Source organism: Cupressus sempervirens, chromosome 1 (assembly GCF_028749045.1).
Source record: "Cupressus sempervirens isolate cs-2001-9-10 chromosome 1, ASM2874904v1, whole genome shotgun sequence".
NCBI lineage: Eukaryota > Viridiplantae > Streptophyta > Pinopsida > Cupressales > Cupressaceae > Cupressus > Cupressus sempervirens.
Window position 1 is genome coordinate 415,717,509 of NC_143118.1, and position 24,905 is coordinate 415,742,413.

General features: G+C 32.4%; 2 pseudogenes; both read right to left on the reverse strand.

Moving 5' to 3' along the window:
• Positions 1-284: 284 nt before the first annotated feature.
• LOC149578058 (6-phosphogluconate dehydrogenase, decarboxylating 1-like) lies at positions 285-5,708 on the reverse strand (annotated as a pseudogene).
• Positions 5,709-6,287: 579 nt separating this feature from the next.
• Positions 6,288-9,892, reverse strand: LOC149578059 (origin of replication complex subunit 6-like; annotated as a pseudogene).
• Positions 9,893-24,905: the final 15,013 nt, after the last annotated feature.

Below are 24,905 nucleotides of genomic sequence, written 5' to 3' on the forward strand. Positions count from 1 at the left end.
ATTTTCAATTTTTCACCCATTCCATTGAGGAAGCCCCAAAATTCATGTTTCTAGCTATAGCTCAAACCAGGAAGCACCTGTACAGAAACTAACTTCAAAAATAGAAAATTTGGATACTCACGATTCCAACGGTATATGATAAGGCATATCTAGCCTCTGATAAATGCCTGAAATCTTCGTTTGAAAAACAGTTCCCTGCATGTCAGTTTCTTGGCAAAATAATTTTAAAATGAAAATTTTAAAATCATTTTATTTTTCCTAGCCCTTCCAAATTCGAGTCAACTCTAGGTTTGACCAATGCCATGTGTCACTTTTTGATTGGCTATTATCTCCAGGCGGGACCCACGTTGCATTTTGAATCTTGCCGGACTTTTAGAATTTTCCGGCGACCTCGCTATGTCGCTAGCCGGATTTTCCAAGATTTTTCGGCAAGCGACGTAGCGACCTGCCAAATTTTTGACTTTTCCGGCCGCCTATATGCTGCTGACGTCATCATTTGGGCATGCATTTTTTTTCAAAATTTACTTCATTCCTTCTAGCCAACTGGGACCCATGTGCACCTACCTTGCCTTTTCAAAATGCTTTGTCTTGTTGACACTATATGTTTGAGTGCAAAAGGATATAAAGACTAAATGTACTTCCCACCTGCTCAATGTGGGATAATGTTCCTCAATGGTTCTTGCTCTTTGTGTTTGCTGTGATTTCTAAATGCATGAGTTTTCTTATTCCAAACGTGAAGCTCCATCTTGCTCGTCGTTTTTGCTATGAATCTACAGACTTTTCATTGTAATGGTCATTTCTTATGCACATGGTCATTTAAAATGCTTCTATTCCCTTCAAAAACGTGTTTGCACCTTTAGAGAAGCCATGGGCTTGAAAAATGGAGGTTCTTTGCTTCCTTTTTTATGCACATATGGTCTTTTATTGATTGCTTGCTGCAAAAACATGAATCACATGCTGCCTTGAGCTTTGTTTCACCAACAAATTTGTTCATTTCTCTAAAAAACGTGGATGCTTCTTCCTCTGTGGATGTTTGCTGTTGTCCTCTTTGTTTTCTCCAGACATGGAGCACATCTTCTATGTTGAAAACTACCTCTCAGCTGCAACTTTCAAATTAAGACTACAATGTGGGAGAGAGCAACCTTTATGCAATCTTTTCCTTAATTCAATGTGCAAACTCGCAAAAAAAAGCTTCATTGTGCTCGTGGATTTTAATTGATGTGGAAATTTCTTGATTAATACTATCTTTTGAATTTGCCGGCAAATCAGCATCATATTGTGATCCTCTAAACCTCTTTAATGGAACACTTTCCAAATTCTCTCTTTCTTGAATCTTCACATGCTCCTTGTATTTTTCTTTTAAGAAACCATTTCCACCATTTACTTTGTCGTAAGATTGAATCATATGCATAATGATCATCAATTCATTATTTTAAACTCACTTTTAATCAATTATACAAATTATGAATTAGTGTTTGGAGGCCTGCCGGTTGTAATTAAAACTTGATCCAATCAAGTTACCAAGCCACGAAAATCGGCATGAGTGTTCAATCCTGCATACTCTATCACACTGCAAATTTTCAACCCATGATGGATTCCCAGTCAAGAGATTTTAATTGCCGAACATCCATACTTCAATTACTCTGCAGGCAAACAATGTTAAAAAACATAAACTGCGCTCGGGTTCGGCATTATAAACTGGGTTATTGATCACTTGGGGTTTTGAAAACTAGGATATAAGTTATTTTCCATGAAGAGAATATAATTCCATGTTTTGGGCTCATGAAGAATCACAGGGCACATTTGTCGAATTTCCGAAAACAGGCACTTGGAAATTTTAACTGGCAAATGTGTCAAAAAGTGATTTTTGGCAAATGTACGGACATAACAAAGTATGCAAATGGATTCATCATGACTTAAGAACTGGCATACTTAAAGGATTTCTAGGACACAACACAATGGTACAATCCATTTAGGCTAGCCAATCACAAGATCAAAGTTATAACATGCCGAACAGGGGTACGGATCAATCTGGATACCTTAGCCGTAACAAAACAATGCAAACTGGGTTTTTGATCATGTTAGCAAACTGATCAAATGGATTTGACATGATCTCAAAATTGGAACATATGAAGTGTCTTACCCACAAAACACAATGCAAAAAGAATTTTTTCATTCGGGTCAACTGGGTCAAAGATATGATTGGTCGAACAGGGCTTCCCAGAATTGTGAACAACTAGTTAAATGCACAAAACAGTAAATGACCAACTTTGCGGGGTGCAAAACCTAGTCAAACGGATTCTAAATGACTTGAGTATTGAAACTTACGTTCTTTGATATGCATACTAAACATCTCCAAAGTGGTGAGCCATGAAACATTCTTGGGTAAAAGATATTCAAATTCAAACTGGGCCTCTGATTGCTATTTGACACTTGGACAGAATTGCAAATTTTGACACTAGCTCAAAATGGGACTTCACAGAATGGTTTGATATGTTAGTTTAACTTCATAGAACACATAGATGCACTAAATGAAAGGTGTTAGAAACATTAAACACCTCTTAGGCCTCAAGCTACCAACTGACCACATGCATAAAAGGCACTTTAGGACATGATTTTCCAAAATTTTCAAAATGTGACTAAAAATGAAGCATGCAATTTTCAGTCCCAACAAGGACCACACAATATAGATCCAAATATTGAACATTTCCAAGTGATTTCCTCCTAACAAAGAACCCAATGAACATAAGCTATATCAATCATTTGCAGGTGAGGCCAACAAATCTAGCTTTTAGGCATTAATATACATTTATATTCACATTAAATATGGATAATCAAGCTTTACAATGCTTGCAAACTCAAAAAAAACTGCATGCTCCCCATATTAAATTGTCTAGTTATTTGTGGACTTTCACATTTATAATCGAGTACAAGGTAGGCAAGATAAATGTTGTTAGCAGTGCTCTGGTTCTCAAAGGATTTCATGTACAGCTGTAACTAATGAGGTGGTAGGTTTGAAGCATCTCAAGGATGTATTACACTAAAATCTAGCCCTTCGAGCCACTAATAATCCTTGTAAAGAATCAAATATAGGCATTATGAGTTCCCATTTGGACTTCATGATGGATGATCAATTTTATTCCAGAGAAAAGAAATTGTGTTGTCCTCAAGCTACCACAAGGCAAACCATATTATGTGAAGCACATGCTAGTTAGCTATTAGAATAATATGGGAGAAATAAAATCCTGCAACAACTAGAATAGTGTAAATATTTGTCTTCGAAGACTTGGGATATTGCAATCTAAGTGAACAGATGTTACATTTCAAAACTTGCCAAGATTAGGCAACTAAAACTAGGAAAGATATTGATACTTAGTATCTTGGAAAATTAAAAAACATAAGCAATGTATTAGCGCGGGTTTTATATTGAGTCATACATAGAGGTTTTGATGGTATATTTTGGTCATTGTTGTGGATCAATTTTCCAAGACTACTCACATTGTAGCTTGTGAATACCACAAAGATGCATCTTATAAGGAGAAATGAAATTTTGAGTCATGCTCGCTATAATTTATGGAAGAAGTCATGAGTGTGACCATAGTGTAGTTGTGGATGTTGTTCTCAAGCTTAAGAGCAACGAAAACTAATTCATTGAATGCTATGAAAGTTGTTGCACTATTTACTCAAATACAAAAGAAGACTATGGAAATGGTTGTATGCATAATTTTCTTTAACAATTCAGTTAATTGCTTCACTAAGTATGTCCCTTTGAAAATGGTGTATACCCACTCTTGTAAAGAGTTCACATAGTAGAAGTATTTTTTAAGGGATGAAGAATTTCTTTGAAACCATGAAAAGGGATATTTAGAAGTGACCAATTACTGAAACCTATGAAGAGAAGGGTCATATGATGATGCTAAAAAAGGCAAAACATATTTAGTGATCTGCTATAGTGTATGTGCAAAAGGATTGGTTTGAAAAAGGCCAATGTAACAAATTACAATGAAGAATGCTGGTCAATACAAGATTCCATAGAAATCGATCAGTGATGCTTATTTCCTCTGGATTTTCCAAAAGGTCTTGTACATCTTAAAACTATTGATATGTATGAATATAAAGAGGACAAAAGCATGATATAATCATGTAGCAAGGCAGCTAATCCACCTTTGAGTTGGACCACCCAAATGCCTAAAAAATTTCAAAATAAAGAAAACTGAAAAAATACTAGAATATAAAATAGTCTAAGGTTGGCTATCTTGGTGTGGATTCAAGAAATAGTAAGCAATCAAGTTGGCACATCTTAAACAAAAAATATTTTTATCTTAAACCAAGCAGTTCAACTTCAAGATTTTGAGGATTTAATATAGAAGCATCGATCTCCTTTTGGTCACAATTAAGGTAGGTAGCAGTTATCCAATGCAGAGTTTTGAAAATCATAATATGGTGTTTCTTAAGATGGATTTAGTTAGAAATTGGGTTCAAGCTGTAAAAATTGCTTCTAGATAATTGAGATTGGAATAACATTTTTATTTTGATAAGATATTAATACAATTTTTATTTCATGGAGATTGTATAGCTACTATCATAAAGTAGGTTCCACTTGTCTTGTATACAAAAAATCTACAACCACACAAAGGATGCTTTTTGGATCTTATAATAAGGGAAGAAAGTGGCAAATGTTAAGGAAGAATATTGAATTTAACTATATTAGAGTTTGATCTAGATCTACTCAAATTCTTGGGTGCTTTTGTAACTATTTTTTATTGTTTGTGAGGAATTGCATACATTAGTTCAATTTGATGAAAGTTTAGATAGGATTTCCTTGATAATTGGGATTTACATTTTATAAATTCATCTAAATATGAAGGATGATCCTAATCATCTTCTACCCAGGATGATGGGTTGGGAAGTTACAACTCCAAATTGTTAGAAATAATGACCATAGATGCGAGAATTGTAAAATTGAAACTAAATTGACTCTTAATTTTCTTTACCTATAGACTTTAGTAGATCATATCACCCACCAAAAAAAGAACTCATAGAAAGTGAGAAATAATTGAGTCTTGAATTTCATTACCTACAGACTTCAGCACATCATAAGCCTTTGCAATAAGCTACATGTCACCATACTCGATCCCATTGTGCACCATCTTGATGAAATTGCCGAATCCACCCTTTGCAATATAGGTAACAAAAGGGCCACTATCCACCTATGCAACAATCTTGACAATTATATCCTCAATATACATGTAAGCCTCATATGACCCTCCAAGCACAAGAGAAGGGTCATTCTTGGCACCCTCTTCATCCCTTGAAACCCCCATGCCCAAATACAAAAGCCCCATTTTCTTTGCCTCCTCCTGCCTTCTCTCTGTGTTTTCATACCATTCATTCCCACCATCCACAATACAGTCCCCTTTTTCCATGTGACCAGCTAGAGTCTCAAGTGATTTTTCCATGGTGGGCCCTACTTTGATCAAAAGGATTATAACTCTGGGCTTCTGGATTGAGAGAAAAAATTCCTTGGCATCATGGAAGCCTTTTACTGGTAGATTGCCTTCTAGCTTGGCTCTATCTACCATCTCATCTAGCTTTTTTGGGCTCTGATTGTAGACTAAGATGGGGAAGCCTTTTTCTGCAATGTTGAGAGCTAGATTCTCCCCCATCACAACCAATCTAGCCAATCCTATTCTCAAAAATTTAGCCATCTCTTTTCCTTGTATTCACACAATCAAAATCAAGAGTAAGGTTAACATCCAAGGGAGTCTTAGAACTTTTAGCTTACAAAGGACATTTGAAATAAACTTCCTTAGATTTTTGTAGCAATGTCATTGTATAGAGCTCTAAGTTTAACTATTTCAACATCAACTATTGAACTGGACTATTTTGGTGTCATCTTCGAAAAGGCTAAACCATCCAAGAGAAATGTTTTCACAATTGAGGTAACATATGAAAATTGCATAGTAATCCATATTGCAATTTAAACTAGGAAACTAGGCAAGGGATACAAATACTGCAATTAGATCAATTCTCTCAAGCTCTCAAAACATAATGTATTTTTTTTTATAAGAGCTAGTGTTTTGTTTAGTTAACCCCCAATTTTTTGCCTTGTGTTTTAATTGGATGTGAATATTTGAATTCCACTTACACTTTTCCTACACCATTTCACTACCATGCAAATGGAATGTTACTATAGTTACAATAAAACATTATTATGTTTAACTACAACATCCTTCAACCATATAGAAATATAAGCTTGTGCTTCCAATCATCAATGAAAGAAACACTCAAGTACCAATGCTTAACTAAGAAACACATTCTTTCACATAAAATAATGCAGCCAATTTGATTTTACATCCTTAGTTAATAATGATTATATGAGAAATGCATTGCATGTCTATGCACATTGGAATAACATCAAATATATAAAAATAACTTCGTAAACTTTTAGGTATAATATATGAAAAGAGTTACCTCAAGTTCATATTCATCATCAATTGATTCACTGCTATTGTTAGATTTTTCCTCATCTTCACGTATTCCCTTTCTTGGCAATGCATCCAAAAGTTCTATCCATACACACCCAATACACTTAGTTACCTATAACAATCATAGCAATCAAAATTTAGACCAAGCTTTTGTTCCAATTTTCTATACTAAATCAATGTGAACCTAAGAAATAGTTAAAGATGGTGTGAAAATAAATTCAATCATGTAAAGAACAGAAAAATGATTGTGCAGCTGGTCTGTCAAACCAATTTAAGACATAAGAGTACAATACACTTTGAAATATTCAACAATAAGGATCTGATATATGCCAGCCCATATGAACTTTATATAGGAGAAATTTGTAAAGGCCACAATAACTACAATGTAAACAAGCCCAAAATAATCTTTCGAACTTTTCAGCAGCAAGCAAGCACAAAAATATAAGAATGTATCTATTAAGTAACAAGAATGAACCTAGTCTAAACTTGACCATAATTAATGAAAAGAACTTGCCATATAAAAAATATGCAAAGGTTAAAAAATCAATGTCATCACATAAACAAAGTAGTCTCTAAAGAAAACACACCTCTATTATTTTTCAAAAATTCTGGATCCTTCTTTTCTTTGGCAATTCCCACAACATCAAAACAGAGATCATTCATAAATGTTGCAACCTAGCCCAAACAATTAGAAATATGTGTGTGTGTGTGTGTGTGTGTGTGTGTGTGTGCATATACATATACAGATACATACATATACATATAATATATATATATACATATATATATGTATATGTATCTGTATATGTATATGCATATACAAACATACATATATATATATATATCCATACACACATATATATACACATATACACATATACATATATATATATATACATATAGATATACATATATGTATATGTATATATATATGTATATATATATGTGTGTGTATATGTATATATGTATATGTGTATATGTATATCTATGTATATGTATATGTATATATATACATATACATATAATATATATATGTATATATATGTATATATATATTATATTTATATGTACACATATACATATATATCTATATATACATATACATATATATGTATATGTGTATATGTATATATATGTATATGTGTATATGTATATATATGTATATATAAATACATATACATATAATATATATACATATACATATATATACATATACATATATATACATATACATATATATACATATACATATATATACATATACATATATATACATATATATATATATATATATTATATGTATATGTATACATATACATATACATATATATATATATATATATATACACACACATACATAAACACATAGACATACACATACATACATACATACATACATACATACATATATATATACATATATATGTATGTAGTTAAGAACATACATAAATCATTGAGAGGGTTCCCTTATTTGATTTAGTTAGCATCTGCAAATTGACAATGTGAATAATATTACAAAACCTTCAAGACTTCTATGCACCCAAAAAGAACACTCACAATTGAAAACTTGGAGTCCAATGTACCACATATCTTGATGAGTTTCATCCTATCAACTTTTAACTACATCTAGATAACTAAGTTAGGTTTTTGCACAACAAGTTCTAGAACTTAGGGTGGGTATATGGGTAAACATGAAACCAAAGTTTAGAGAAGACTAACTTGAGGCCATTACTTTAGCATTGTCATATGTGTGATGATAAAAAGCAACACAAGATTAAGGTTTTGAATTTTGTTTAAGTTGTTCACCCAAAAGAAAAAGAAGAAAGAGGAAAAAATTGCTCCTAGGTTACATCCTTCATTCATATTGACTATAGAATCAAAGGATTTTTATTGGCATAATAACAAGCTCGAAATATGTAAGTATAAACAAACCTTATTTCTTCTTGCACATAGGTAAAAAGCTATTGTAGTGAACACTGGATGACCAAAATTAGCACTTGATCTTTGGGACTTTGGTAGAGAAGCTATAGATTTTTCTTTTTATCTGTATAAGGTTAATATTAGAATTGTATATTCAATCATGATTTTAGGTTGACAAGACTCGGGGATCATATGCTAACCCCACACTTATCAGAGAGCTCAAGGTCAAAGTATAAGAGCATATGATTTCATTTAGTATGCCCTTAGGCCTTACTCCAATGAGATCATTATACCCACCCTAATAATTTCCCCAAGCATAGAGTATACTATAAGCCTTTGATCCATAAATTTCAAAAGACTGGAAATCCAAGAAAATAAACCATTTGGGTCCTAAAATCTAAATTGAGGAAACTTGGTTTCTCAAGTTCCATAGAGCACTATATAAATATTTGACCAGTAAGTTGCAAAAGGTCCAAAGTTTAAGTAAATAGACCATTTGAGAGCTAAAAACTGAGTCAAGGAAAATGGAACTTACAAAGACAAGCCTCTTTGGGTAGACCCAATCAATCTAAGAAATCCAAACTAAATTCCAAGTTCTCGGATGTCCAGCTTTGGCCTGGAAGGAAAATTAAAAGTGCAGACTCATCATCATTTTTTAATATAATCCATTAATATCAAAAAAGAAAATAGACAAATAATTAGACTTGATTGGATTTCGGTAATTAACCTACTTGACTCCAAGTGCATTTTTCATTACATTCAAGGATCTGGTATATGCCTTCTTACACATGCCACTTAGCCTAATGGCCTTCTGTCTATGAAAGGGAACTTGTAATCTATACAAATAATGCATTTAATCATTGCAAATTAAATGTCATTGTTGCAATTTTTCTAATAAAATCATAAAGAATGAGAACTAGAAATCCATGTTGGGTAAGCAATGGGAATCATCTAATGTTAAAGGAATAATTTCTCCCCTTGTTAAATACTTTCTTGCTAGGCAACATAGATCCAATCCTAAGGAATGCAGTGTAATGGCAAGGATAGATGACATTAATAAGATTCGACCTAGTGTTATATTATCCCATTGCCGACATGTGACATGATCTTTGTTGTAAGGATTATGCTATAAATTTGAGAAATGACCTGATCCTTTTCAATGTAAAATTAGATGAACCCATTTGAATAAGGTTCAAGAAAAATTACTTCGTAGTAATGAGTTCAAAGTAGAGAACATATTTGCAAAACTCACCTCATGGATGAAAAGGGGTTAAAAAAGGACTCAATGATGAATATTCTCAATAAACTGCATTCCAGATGATAAAAATTGCACTAAATTTGACACATTTCTTAGATAAACATACCACACCGAAAGTGGATGAATTAAAATGCACATTACTAAGACATCTTAGCCCCTTGACTTTCCTAACAACCTTCTTATCTTCTGCAAGGCCTAGTTTTCTTCCCAGCCCATCCATGTCCATGTTTCTCTATAGTGTATGGCTAAGAAATGAATATTACCCTTCTTTCAGTTATGTTACCCTTCTTTTATCACTCCAACCGAAGGAATTCTCACCCTCTATAGCTCACGATCCCATCCTCCAAATGGACCAACTACCCTTGTGCTTGGTGCATTTTACTCCTGTGATATCTCTTCATTTTGTTTCGTGCTTTTGCTCAACAATTTTGTTGCTGTGATCTCTACATTTCATTGTTGTGCCTTTCCTCATTGATTTAGTTGTCACATCCTTGTGATCTCTACATTTCATTATAATGCCCTTGATCTATGATTTGATTTCCATTCCCTTGTCATCTCTACATTTCATTTTCATGCCCTTGCTTTGTGATTTTGATGTTGTACCCTTGCTCTATGATTTTTTTTGCCATGGCATGCCCTTGCTTTGCAATTTCTTTGTTGAGTTGTGCCTTTGCTCTATGATTTCATAGTCATGCCCTAGCTCTATGATTTTCTTCAACAACTATGTATATTTTGGTTTCTTTTCCTACTAAATAGGTATCTCTTTATATATCCTTCTAAACATGCATATTTTGAGATCTTTTTTAAGGTGCTTATTACATCTGAGCACAATAGCAAAATTGATCAAGCTGGATACATATTCCATAATCTAAAAAAATAAAAACTCACTCAACCCATGCTAAGTGACTTACCTAAAGATCCTCCACAAAAATAGTGCAGACCAAGAAAAATGGGCAGAGTCACATAATAAATTTTTAAAAAGCATATCATTTTTAGAAATAGACTAGACATAATTAGTTAAATGGATCTACTTGCTGATTAGCTGGGTTGATAAAAAATTGCTCTAGAAATGTCATCAGATTAGGTATAATAAAATGAACAATCAATTATTCCTAGCTAATAGGATCAAATATATTTTTCCAAGGCAATAAAATTGCATATGCGAGGAATTGAGAAATAACTTCAATGAAGAGTTGAGTGTAAGGAGTTGAAGAAGAAAGTTTTTTCTTCTATGTGAATGCCATAATCACAAGGCCCACTCCCTTGCAGAATCCTTTTCCAAAATGACATTACCTCTAAACCATACGAAGTGGTTCCCAACCTTGAAACACTCTTATAAGAATTTCATACTTGGGATCATCACAAGGAGGCTATGCCAACACTTGAAACACTCTTATAAGCATTTGATATTTGGACTATAAATTCTCAATGACACTTGCAAGTGATTCCAATTTTGTAGTATCTACCACAACACTTTCCTATATTTTATCTAGTGTCTGCCATAATATCCTTTATGTTGTCTAGTTGTTGTTTTTGTTGTGCAGTTTCTTTCTAAAGCCAATCCTTCTCATTCTCTTTCAAAAGACACTTCTTCTCCTTTGGTCCCATGCCTTAAATCTTAATTATCAAACTTCACAATATCTACCTCTATCTTATTTAAAATCAATTTCACATTGTGTTGTAACTCTAGCATAGGTGTTTGATCATTGATATCTTTCATTTCAAGATTGGTCAACACCCTCACTTGCATACCTCTCATGTCAAGCACTTTCTTCACTATTTCAACACATGTTCTTTGTTTTGAGCTAATAGTTATTTAGGTGCATTTTTTTTAAAACATTAATTTTGTTTAAAATTTATAAACTCTTAGAAAGTGTATTGTTCTTTTCATGCATGTATTCATATATGTATGCATAGATATGTATATATATGTATGTATGTATGTATGTAGAGAGATCTTGTGGATTGTGGATTATGGTTTATAAAGAAAAAAGAAAACATGATGTTAATCATTCCCTATTTGTTTTGATTAATTATTAAGAGTTACATGCAAAAGAGGGTGGAGAGATCTAAATGAGGGTGGAGAGCTCTGAACATTGGTGGATATCAGTGGAGATCTAGGATTTTGTTGTCATTCCCTTTTAAACATTGCATTTCATTTCTATTTCATGCCCTTGTGATCTTTGTGCCCTTGCTCTATGATTTTCATGAAGCAAAGAACATGTACCTCTGTAAATGTTCCTTTCTTTTCTTTCTAAACATATATCTCTTGTTCCTATGTAATAGCTTTGGTAAGATTGAACGATAATTGATTATAATGATTGTATGCATATGTGCATGTATGTATGTAAATCACTTGACTATGTGAACTATTTTACATGCATACATACACACTTGCATAGTACTTGTGGTAAATTAAATTAGTCATTCATGTCTTGAATTCACACAAGAAATTATCCTTTCATTCAATCAAATTTATTCATACCAAACTAAGTGTGCAGAAATATGTACTTATTTATTATATTATATCTTGGTGACTGAGTAAAGAGCTGGTGCATAATATTGTTCAGCTAATGATCAAATGCATTTACATTTATTCATAATAGGATCGAGCAAATGATCCATTTCTATTAATTCATATTTTTTTTATTGAATTTTCTTTTAACATAATCAGTAATACTAGAATTTTATACAACTACAACTAGTACTCTTGTTTATTTTATTTAATCACATACATTCAAGACTATTATTTTTCTTAAAATTAGACTATATGTTTGTTTTCACAAAACACAAATATAGATCTCTAATAGTTATCTTTTCTAATTTCAAGATCTTCATATTTAACATGAAGAGTTTTTACTACTGGACAGTGGAATAGCCACAATGTGGAGCCACATAGCTCATGGCTTTTTCCACCAAATTATATTATAAATATCATAGGTGAATGTTCTTTATATTTTCCATATATGTGATAATTTGTCACTTATCATTTCTGATAATTTTCTATTATAATATAGAGACATCTATCATAAGGATGTGCATGCCAATTTTGATCATCCTGCTTTCTAAGTTGATTCCCTTATCAAATCAATGAAAATACTTGCAATTGACACCCTAATTTTCTACAATTTTCTCAATCAGTCATTCACACAACCATCTTCCTCCTTCCCCACCATAGAACACAACCCTTGTTTGACTTATATATCTTAGTCCCACTATTTCAAAAGACTAAGTCGAGTGATTTGTATCAAACAAATTGATGATATAGAAATTCATTATGGAGGAATATGCATAAATAACATCTAATCTTATGTCAGTCTCTATACTCTAAAGACCCAATACATGGAGCAATTATCATCATGAGTAGAGTCACTCTTCTTAGATGAATTTAGTCAAAACTATTCATACCAAACTAATTATGTAGAAATCTATATTCACAAATTATATTATTTCTTGGTGATTGAGTAAAGATCAAATATAGTTTTCCAAGGTGATAAAATTACATATGTAGATGTATGTATGTATGTAATTATGTATGTATGTATATATAGAGATCTCTTTATATACATACATAGGCACACATGTCTGTGTGTGTATGTATGTATATATACACATGTAAGTATATGTAAATTTTTTTTTGTTTAATCACTGGCTAGGGGAAATATAAAGAAATTCATATTTAGAAGGAAAAGAAAAGAGCATTTACATAGATACCTCTTCTCCACTTGAAGAGAATCACAAAGAAAGTAGTACTACATTTGGACCTAAATACACCACAAATTACACTGTCGTCACAAATTGTCATCAAAATTTGATCACAAATGTTGTAGTGATATAGCTACAAAGGGCACAAAGATCACAAGGGAATGACATGACAAAAAAATTGCTAAGCAAGGGCACATAGATCACAAGGGCATGATAATGAAATCCTAGATCTCCGTTGATCTTCACCAAGGGCACGAAAATGAAATCTAGAGATCATAACGACACAACACCAAAATGTAGCAATCACAAGGGTATGATAATGCAATTTGCACCAACGTTTAGAGCTCTCCGCCCTTATTCTGAGCTCTCCACCCTCTTTCGCATGCAACTCTCCATAATCAAATCAAATGGGGAATGATTTATGCCATTTTCTTTTTAATATCTAAAATCAACTTTACATTGTGTTGTAACTCTGCCATGGGTGTTTGATCCTCGATAGTTTTCATTTCAAGATTTCAATATTCAAGTTTTCAACTTTCATCTTCATTATATAGTCCTTTCCACCCTGAAAAGCACTTTTTTACTTCACTTAAATCAAGAATTGAACATAGCCACTAATAAAACAAATCCCACACTCTAGAATCCAAATAATAAAACATTAAAACTCACTCAACCCATGCTAAGTGACTTAGCTCAAGATCCTACACACAAATAATGAAGACCATGAAAAATGGGTAGAGTTCGCAATTTTTTTTTAAAAAAAAATATCATAGAAGATATTTTTAGAAAGAAACAAGCCATAACCTAGTTAAATTGGTCTAGTTTTTGATTAGGTACATAAAATAAACAATCAGCTATTCCCAATAAGCAGGATCAAATATAGTTTTCCAAGGTGATCAATTTGCATATATATATATATATATATATATATATATATATATATATATATATATATATATATATATATATGTATGTATGTATGTATGTATGTATGTATGTATGTATGTATGTATGTATGTATGTATGTATGTATGTATGTATATATGTATGTATGTATATATATCGAGAGATCTTGTGGATTGTGGAGATTAGTGGAGATCTAGGATTTGATTGTCATATCCTTGTAATTGCTATATATGTATGTATATAAATAGAGTGATCTTGGCATATCAGAAAAAAAATTAGTCAACAGGTAGCATGGCCATGGGTATTGTCACAAGCTTTTAAACATAACTATATAAGGAGTGAGTTAGAATGTATATAGGTTAACCTTACATTAGCTATAAATTACAACACAATGGTTGCACTACGGTATTACATGCAGTATTGTATTCCTCTAGTTGTAGATGCCTTGGACATATTTGGGTAGCACTTAACTATTTTAAGACATTATGTGTTAACTCTAGAGGCTTATTCCTCTATGGAGGCCTCTCACCAAATCACCCAGCTAGCTAGAATGTATGGTTGAGCACCTCCTATATTGCTCAATTTCTTGAGTTCATCTCTAACATAATTTTGATTATGTATAAGTGGATTATATGTTTCTTCATTCTTGCAAATATCTATGTCCATTCTAAATATATACTCATGCTTTTTTCTAGCATATTCTTTGATAAAAAATTACCTTTCCGCTATTTTTAGGGCCTAAGCTTCAGAATCAATGTAAGTTAATTTGAATGGTAGTAAAATTTCTTTAATTTATAGACACAATACTAAGTGGAAACTGAAAAATTGCATTTCAATTCTTTGTTGGGGACATAATGGTATATTATTCCTTAATTTTGGATGTAGTAGTGAGGGTTTTAGCTTAGGCCATGGGAGAGCATTTGAGTTGTGAACATAAAATTGGGAATGATTTATGTTGTGCTCTCTCTCTCTCTCTCTCTCTCTCTCTCTCTCTCTCTCTCTCACTAAAATCAACTTTACATTGTACTATAACTCTATCATGGGTGTTTGATCCTCAACAAGTTTTATTTCAGCATTCAATTTTTCAAGTTTCATCTTCAATATATGTTTGGTTTATTAATGATTACCTCTAGTTTGATTACTATATGATCCATAATGTTATGAAGTACTGAAGAAAATAATAACTTCTCTCATGTCTCAAAAATATGTAGCATAGGTTTAGGGTTTGTTGGCTCCTAGAAATTTGTAGCACAGGTTCAGGGTAGTAACTCCTTACACTCAGCTCTTAACTGAAGTTGTTCTCACTACCACAATGACATGACATCTAAACCATGAAAATGATGTTGAAGTGGTTTCCAACCTTGAAACACTCTTATAACTTAAGAAATGACTAAGAAAATGTAGATGCGATACATGACAACTTATTAAGGTGCTTATTACATATTAGCACAACTAAAAAATTGTTCTAGATGCATACATATTCTAGAATCCAAATAATAAAACTCACTCAACTCATACTAAGTGGCAAGCCATAACATAGTTCAATTGGTCTAGTTGTTGATTAGCTGGGTTGATTACAAATTCTTGTAGAATTATCATCAGATTAGGTATAATAAAATGAATAATCAATTTTTCCCAGCTACTATTAACGTGACTAGTCTATTTAGATCTATTTATTATTATCACAAGCTTTTAAACATAACTATATAAGGAGTGAGTTAGGACATCTATAGGTTAACCTTACATTAACTATAAACTCAAACACAAAGGTTGCACTAGGGTATAGCAGTATTATAACTATAAAAAACCACTTAATTTTCTCGAGTGGGTGTATGATGGAAAAGAGTTTTATTAGGTGAATAAATCTCACCAGTGGTTATAGGAATACACATACATCAAAATAATTGGAAACTAAAACTACATATTTGTTAGATTGAGTAGGTCAAGGTTCTTGAGTTAGTGGATACGGGTATGTAGGCAGCCTAGTAGGTGGAGTATGCCTCCATTGTATAGACACCTTGGATATAGTTAGGTAGCACTCAACCATGTATGCATGTATGTATGGATCTAGCTATTCTCTACTTAATAGTGCCATTTACAATGGGGGAGGGGGGCAATTGAGTGTGCACATTGTACAATACTCTATTTACATTATTTGTACTCTTTGAATCAAAGGTATATAACTTTATCACTTGTAACTATAATTTTTAAATAGTAACAACCATAACAGTTTCTTATAATTCTATGGTTCTCTTTGTAAGTTTATAAAATTGAAGTATAAAAATTAATTGCATTTATGTACATCTTTTTCAAGTTTGAGATTTATCTTTTTCCTAACTCACAGTCCTAGAATAATTTTTCAAAACACACACTAACCAGTTGGAGATTGAGCAAAATTTTTTTAATGATGATTATGCCAAAAGAGATTAAAAAAAAAAACTCTCACATGGAGTCCTAAAATAGGAATACTCACACTTTTCCAAGAGGCATGTAGAAACCCTAGACATCTCTAATACTAATTGTAGAAACCCATGACAACTCTAATACACCTTGTGAAAATTGGATGAACAAAATAAACTAAAATAGAAAAATACTCAATGTGTTGCGACAGTAATAGATATCATTCACCATTTTGTCCATATCAATAACATTACAAGATTCCTCTATTGACAGAGGTCTTTGATTATTTCTAGAAACATCTTAACTAGCTGACATAGAACAAATAGAATTTGCAAGAAATATCTAATCCTATTCAGTAATCTAGCTAGAATTTCTAGAATCCTCTAGTATGATTTTACATTTCATTTAGGGAGAAAATTACACATTCTAACACTCCCCCTAATTTCAACATCGAATGTTGTTACATACAAATCCAAATCCTTTCTTTTGCTTGATGCCAAAATACTATTTTCCAATAGTCTTTATATTTGTTAACACACAAATAATGTCTTCAAAGGTTGTGGCCTTTAAATTCTACAAACATTTTGTCAACAATTGGCTGCCAACAATTTCCTCATTTCACAGGATCCACTAATAATTTTGCCTTTGCTGACAGGGTTCTCCAAATAAACTTGCTGTGCAAAATTAAAAAAATCTCTTTGTTTTCAAAAATGATGAAAAAAAAATTCCTTCCTTCTTTAGCTATCCCTCAATTATCTATTTCTATCAAAACATCAAAATAGGTGACATGATTCTCCCAATTAAAAATCTCTAATTCATTTGTCACAAGTGGTGATAGGATTTGCTTACATTGGCTCTGATACCAATTGTTGAAACCTAGGAGATCTCTAATACTAATTGAAGAAACCCATGAAAACTCTAAAACACCTTGTGAAAGGTGGATGGACAAAATAAACTAAAATGGAAATTATTCAATACGTTGCAACACTAATATATTTTATTCACCATTTTGTCCATATCAATAACATTACAAGATGCCTTTATTTATAGAGGTCTTTGATTGTTTCTAAAAACATCTTAACTAGCTGACATAGAACAAATAGACTTTTCTAAAAATATCTAATCCTATTTGGTAATCAAGCTACAATTTCTAAAATCCTCTAGTATGATTTTACATTTCATTTGAGGAGGAAATTACACATTCCAATAGGGCAGCCCATATGAATTACAAAAATTCAATTCTCAAGAAAATACCAAATGTCCTAATAATAGTGGAAATCTAGATGGACTAAATGGGGATAATTTTTAGGGACTAAGAAAATCTACAAGATAGAGAAGGCTTCCTACCCAATTCTCTAATTTTGAACTCTTGTACTATGAAAAAGCAGAGCTAGAACTTTTTCTTTCAAACCAAGTTGAACCAAAAAGCTTCAAAGAAGCTCACAAATTAGAGGTAGCGATGTACACAGAGATGGATTCTCTATTGCAAAACAAAACTTGGTATTTGGTTCCTTTGCCACCAAATTAGAAAGCACTCAAAAATAGATGGATTTATTGGTTGAAAAATGAAGGCAAAAATTAGAAGCAATATAAAGCCATGTTGGTTGTTAAAAGTTTTGATCAGAAAAAGGGCATAGATTTGAATGAAATCTTCTCACCCATGGTCAAGATGACTACAATCTGAGCTATTCTTGGTTTAGTTGCCACTCATAATCTTGCACTTGAACAACTTGATGTCAAAATGGCATTTCTCCATGGTGATCTGAATGAAGAAATCTACATGACACAGTGCAAGGGATTTATTAAACATGATAAATAAAACTTATATTGCAGATTGAGGAAGAGCTTATATGGTCCCAAGCAAGCTCTAAGGTAGTGCTACCTCAAGTTTGATCGATTCATGACTAAAAATAACTTTATTCAGTGTGAATCTGATCCATGTGTCTATTGTAAGAAGTTACCTGATGGTTCTTTTATTCTTTAATTGCTCTATATTGATGACATGCTTGTCACTGGGTCATCTATGAAGTTAATTTTAGAATTGAAAGAAAATATGTCAAAAATTTTTGCCATGAAGGAGTTAGGGTTACCAAAATGGATACTTGGCATGGACATTACCCATGATAGACACAAGAGGGAAATAAAGCTTTCTCAAGAACACTATGTTCTCAAGGTATTAGAAATATTTGGCATGTCAGATGCCAAACAAGTCAACACTCCTCTTGCTAATCATTTTAGATTATCTTTAGCCATGTGTCCCAAGACACAAGAGGAAAAAAACTACATGAAGAACATCCCATATTCTTTAGTAGTGGCTAGTCTTATGTATGTAATGGTTTGCACTTGTCTAGATATTTCCCAAGTAGTGGGGATTGTCAGCAGATTTATGAGTAATCCGAGTAAAAAACATTGGGATGCAATTAAGTGGATCTTAAGATATCTTATGGGCACTTGTGATTTTTTATTGTGTTTTGGTGGCAAAGACACTTCACTTAGAGGTCATAATAATTGAGATATGATTGGAAATTTAGATAATAGAAGATCAACTACTGGTTATGTATTTACCTTTGCTAGAGTAGTGATCAGTTGGGCATCAAAGTTGCAACAAGTGTTCTCACTTTCTACTACTAAGGCTGAATACATTGCTCTCACTGAAGTAGCAAAAGAGTTGATTTGGTTGTAATATCTATTTGGTGATTTTGATTTTTGTCGACAAGGATTAGCCTTGTATTGTGATATTAAAAGTGTCATTGACTTAGCCAAAATGTAGTGTTTCATAGCAATACTAAGTATATTGAGGTACAATATCATTCCATTCGAAGTAAACTTGACAAGGGAAAACTTCAGGCCTTGAAGATCAACACCAAGGAGAATTCAGCTAATGCAGTTACAAAGGTTGTTCCATGAGAGAAGTTTGAGTTCTGCCAAGCTTCTCTTAGTGTTGTAAAGAAATTGTTGGTGTAAATAAGTATTTACTATTTATTCTTTACTTAAGTTTACTTAGGTTAATGCATTATTTTATTATTTTTCATTGTTTTTTTATTTGTTTAGGTGAGACACTTAGGAGTTTGTGTACTCTTGTGGGTTATCATGTTGACAATACGGAAGTATGCAACTCTATTTTAGCACATGTTGTCTACATCACTGATTTGCATTCTACACCATCATAGACTTATCCTTTCATCATCACACTTACTTTTGTTCTTAATAGAGGATAACCCATAGCTGGTGTACATCTGCCTAGTTGTATGACTTAACATGTTGCTAACTTCTATGCATTCTAGAAGCTCTCTAAAGGCCTTTATTTACAGGCACTCCTAGTGTACTTTTATATGGCATATTGAATGAATATATCATCATTCAGATCATACTCCCTCTTTGGTCTACTATTGTGCTTGTGTTTAAGTTCCTTGGTCCTTGGTGAATTCTGCCCTAAGCAAAATTCTTACAAAAATAATAGTAGGGGAATTCAGGGGAGACTCGTACATTATAGTAGTTGGACTTCAAGTGGGGGTTTGTTGGCTGTATATATGTGAAGCCCAATAGTCTTCAATTTATTATTCCCTTTTTATTATTGTTTTTATGTTCAATTGTTTGTCTCTTCATTTTCTTTGAGACTCTATAAATATGTATTGGAGATTCATTATTTTACATTGTATTCGAAGAGCTGAAGCTACAGCTATGATGTAAAGTTCAAACATTTACATTAATAGAGATCTTGCCTGTAGTGTGGATGTAGCCACACTTTGTGGTGAACCATGATAAAATCATGTGTTTGTGTCTTTTCTCTTTATTTTTGTTCTATTCATTCTTTGTTTTCACTATTAGTGAACTTCACAATATTTTCATTTTAACTTTAAAAAAAGTTTAGATGAAGTATTCATTTAATATAGAATATATTATTTTTTTCCCATTAAAAAGACATCATTATCATTATGGAATATCTACATTAACCTCATGCTAATAATTTTCTATGATTTTTCAAGAAAGATTCCTATTATAGTAGGCCTTCGAACATACTGATGATGTCCATAACTTACTTTCCTATATGAGCTAGTCACTTTTTCCTTTTCTTTCATATTATTCTTAGATGGGAAGCTACACAAAAATAATTAACTTAAACATCATGAATCATGATTAGAAAGAAAAAATGAACTCCACTTTCACTTTATGAATCTAAAGAGTGCCCTAAAACAAGGGAAGAGAGTGACTAGGGGGGAATTTTTCCTTACCATTATTGTTGGATAACCTTCCAATTTGATAGATGATGCTGACTTTTGAAAACTTGTAGGAATTTGGAAAATATGTGAGAATATCTTGACATAATGATTTTTTAAAAATATGTAAAATAGTATGAAAGGAAGATCCTTGTTGTATAATTCTTGAATTGTAGGGTATGCAAGCATAATATGACTACTTTCTAACAAGTTTCTTCTACTTTTCAATTTTATTTTATTTTATCCTTTCCTAATTTATTTATTATTCCTTATAGAATTATACTATTCATGTGATGTTTTTAGTAGTTTATATTTTTTTAACATTTTTATGTTGAATTTTTGTATGGTGAGATTTTAGAAAATTATGTTTCTTAAATTGTTTTTGATTAGGAGAAGTAGCAGTTAATGGGTGCTGACTGGAAGTACAAACAAAACTCTAAATACTAATAAAGAACAATACTAGTGCCTAAATTCAATCTGCCTCTGTCAAACACAAAGGTCCATGAGCAATTGACCCACCAACCATGGTCAACACTTTCAATGAAAGACTTGGGAAAAACCTTCACAAGAGCTACACAGTTAAAGAAAAAATGAAAAAAAAGGACCAAAGTGTGCCCTTTAAAACTACCAGCAATCAATTAATCATGGTGAAAAGAAAAACTAAAAGATGAAACCACCATAACAACAAGGTAGAAAAATCAAGTCATCGACACCTGTTAGAAATCTAAGCAAAAATATAGGACCAAACAAGGCTATAAGTCTAGCTTTGGCAAACATAGTACATATCTTCTAGCCATGGGTATAGGAAAGGCTCAACCTCTAGCCTTGGAAAATGTAGCCAAAAGTCTACTAGGCACCCATAGACTCCCATAGCACCATAATAACTATGACTGGAAAGGTGAGGAGGAAGACCAAACCCTAGCAAAAATAATTACTCCCTCTTCTTCTGCTAACAAGACTACTAAAAGTAGCGCATGTATAGAAAATCTCGATAGGAATCTTGTCTACTTCCCAGCACCCAAACATGATCTCTAACTCAATAGGAGATTCTCCACCTCCAAAGGAACTATGAATGTAGAAGAAAAGAGAAAGATGCAATCCATCCTAAACAACAATAATGCACTTGTTCAAATCAAATCATTTAGATGTGGACTCATCCCTTCACCATATGAAGTGCACTATCCAAACATGTTCTTACCAACTAGCTCTCTAACAATTAGAGAGAGATACTCACAAACACTAGAAGGAGAGTACCTGTTGAACCCATTCACCACCTCTTTCCCCTAGCAACTAGCTACCTCCATAAGGTTTTCCCCACCTCAATAGGGTCTTCCATCTCAATAGAAAGCAAGAATATGAAAGAGCATAATAAAGGATGCCTCCACCATATAGACATCAGAATCCTAAAATTGACATCCTCAACCAGAATCCACCACCACATAGAGGAATCCATCACCTCAAAGTATAAGGAAACAAAGGAGACCCCAAAAGTGCACTCCACAATAGTGCCAAGCCAAGGGGATCCACTAATAGGAAAAACCACAAAAGTAAAGGCCTATCTAGTGGGAAAAAACCTATCAATAGAACTAGTAGTAGGGCTAGGGACAATATATCCCTTGTAGACTAGGCCAATGATCTCCAAGCTCCTATAGACCCTAGGAATTATAGGAGCCCCATGAGCCATAACATGATCCCCAAAGAGAAACGCTACCATTGGAGCCACAACACATATCCATTCAAACCAAGTCCATTTGTCTCTTCATCTCCAATAAACTCCAAATACAAGAGAGCCCATCAGAGGCAAAGTGCAATACCACATCTAGCATAAAAAATCCAACACATCCAAAGCCCAACATGGGGTATAGGGTGGCTAGAAAAAATCATTGCTAGCTAAAAAATCCACACCCTTCCACATAAAATCCATCTTATAAAAATAGCTACAATAAAATAAAAAGTGTGGATACAACCCACAAAGTCACCACAAGCAGTCCTACCCAAACAAAAAGCACAAAACCCCTCAAAATAGAGAACATCCCCTGGCTAAAAAAAAACCCCAGGAAATACCAAAAACTCCTTGTCATTACAAAAAACACTACTCCAAGGAGGTACAAGCATGGGTAAGAATCACCAACTATCAGGATCATCATTCTCAGAGTCCTTGTCACTGCCATCATTGGCCTCCTCAGCACCGAAAACCCTAGCCACTCTCCCATACCCACTCATAATGTTAATATTATAATGTAACTTATTTCTTAAATTGTTAATGTCATTGTCATTGACTTTTGTTTTAAGTTCTACATATTAAAGAAAGCTTGTAATCAACATGAGTTATAAAATGATTATTTTAGCTAAATTATTTATGTGCAAGTTAATTCGTAAGTATGTTTATTATGATTTATTATATTTAATTTATAAGAAATAGCATGGTTGTACCTTTCCACATATTGTCTCTACCAAATTGAGTTTTTTACAATCATCTTATTCATACTCAAGACTTCATATGATATATTGTAAAGTTGATTATTTTATTCAAGAACTTCATGAGAGGATATATTTGAAACTTAGGAAGAATTGTTTGACAATACCATCAAATTGAATGAATTCATACTCTAGAATGACACACAAAATTTGAGTATAATACTAAATGGAGATTAGCTAGAGAAGGAAGATTGTGGATGCAACATTATTATAAAATTTGGTTGACCTAATATTATTCAAGTTTTTTCAATTTCTTAGCTTTCACAAATGGGAAGTTTGTTCATGTATTTTTCTCATGTTATTAATTAAATTTCAAAGTTCCTTCATTTGAATGATCAAAAAGTCATTTCTATTGAAATAGAATGTATTTCCTACTTGTTTGAATTTAAATAATGAAGGTTTTATGATTTTTAATTAGTTTTTGAGAATTGAACATTTTATTAATAATTTAATCTTGTATAATATTTTGATGGATCAAATGGTTAATGTTAATGCATTTTTTTTTGTTCAAATCTATTTAGGACCAATGCATTTTCCTAGACTTCTGACTTGTAAAGTTTATTTTTTTCTTTTTAATGATTTTTGGCATAAAGTTTGTATGCATCTATTGTTTAACAAATTCATAATTGTTTGGGTTAGATGTGGGAGATTGTGAGAAGAAGGTTCAAAGTATATTTTTATATACACAATTTTTATCATTTTGATATGGAATTGTATTGTTATTTCCTTAGAAGATGAATGGGTATGCATGTTTGCAACCATGTGACTGAATGAAACTTGGTCAAGCTAATGTCTCAACTATTTCTAAGTGGGGTATTTTATGGAATAATTTTATTTGTTAAATAGATTTATTTAATCTTTTGAGATGTTATGATTCATTCTATACAATTTTCATATTTTCTTCAATTTGTGTGAATGACTCAATGATAGGTGCAAATATGAATATAAAAATGGTTTATTTGAATGACTCAATGATATGTACAACATTGAATACATTTAAGGGATTATGCAAAGGAGAATCTTTAGATTGCATGGAATAAATCCAAGAAATACCCAAATTTACTTAAAATTTATTATATGTAAGAGTAACCACAAATGTAGTACTTATGACTTTGACACTAAGTACAATAGGAAGAGTTATATCACCACAATGATGATAATAAAAACCATTACAAGCTTGAATCATCACATTAGATGAATCATAAACGTACTTGTGCAATTTTTTACTAAAATAATTTTCTTTAGTTATGACATTGACAATAGAATAAGGGAATAAGAAAACATCATCAGAAGGAATATGGGCTAATCTAGAAGTAATCTAAAGAGGACCATTAGGTGCACTAATACTCTCGACATGATGAAATGTATTACAATTTTTTGTTTGAGGTTGTGATTGAATTTTAGGTGGAAGTTTAAGCATATGTGTGGGTTGGATATGTTTGACATGGTTAACAACTTGGTTAAGTTCTTTAACATTATAGTCATAACTAATATGTCTTTTGGAAGCAATCACCTAAAGTGTAGTGGTTGGAG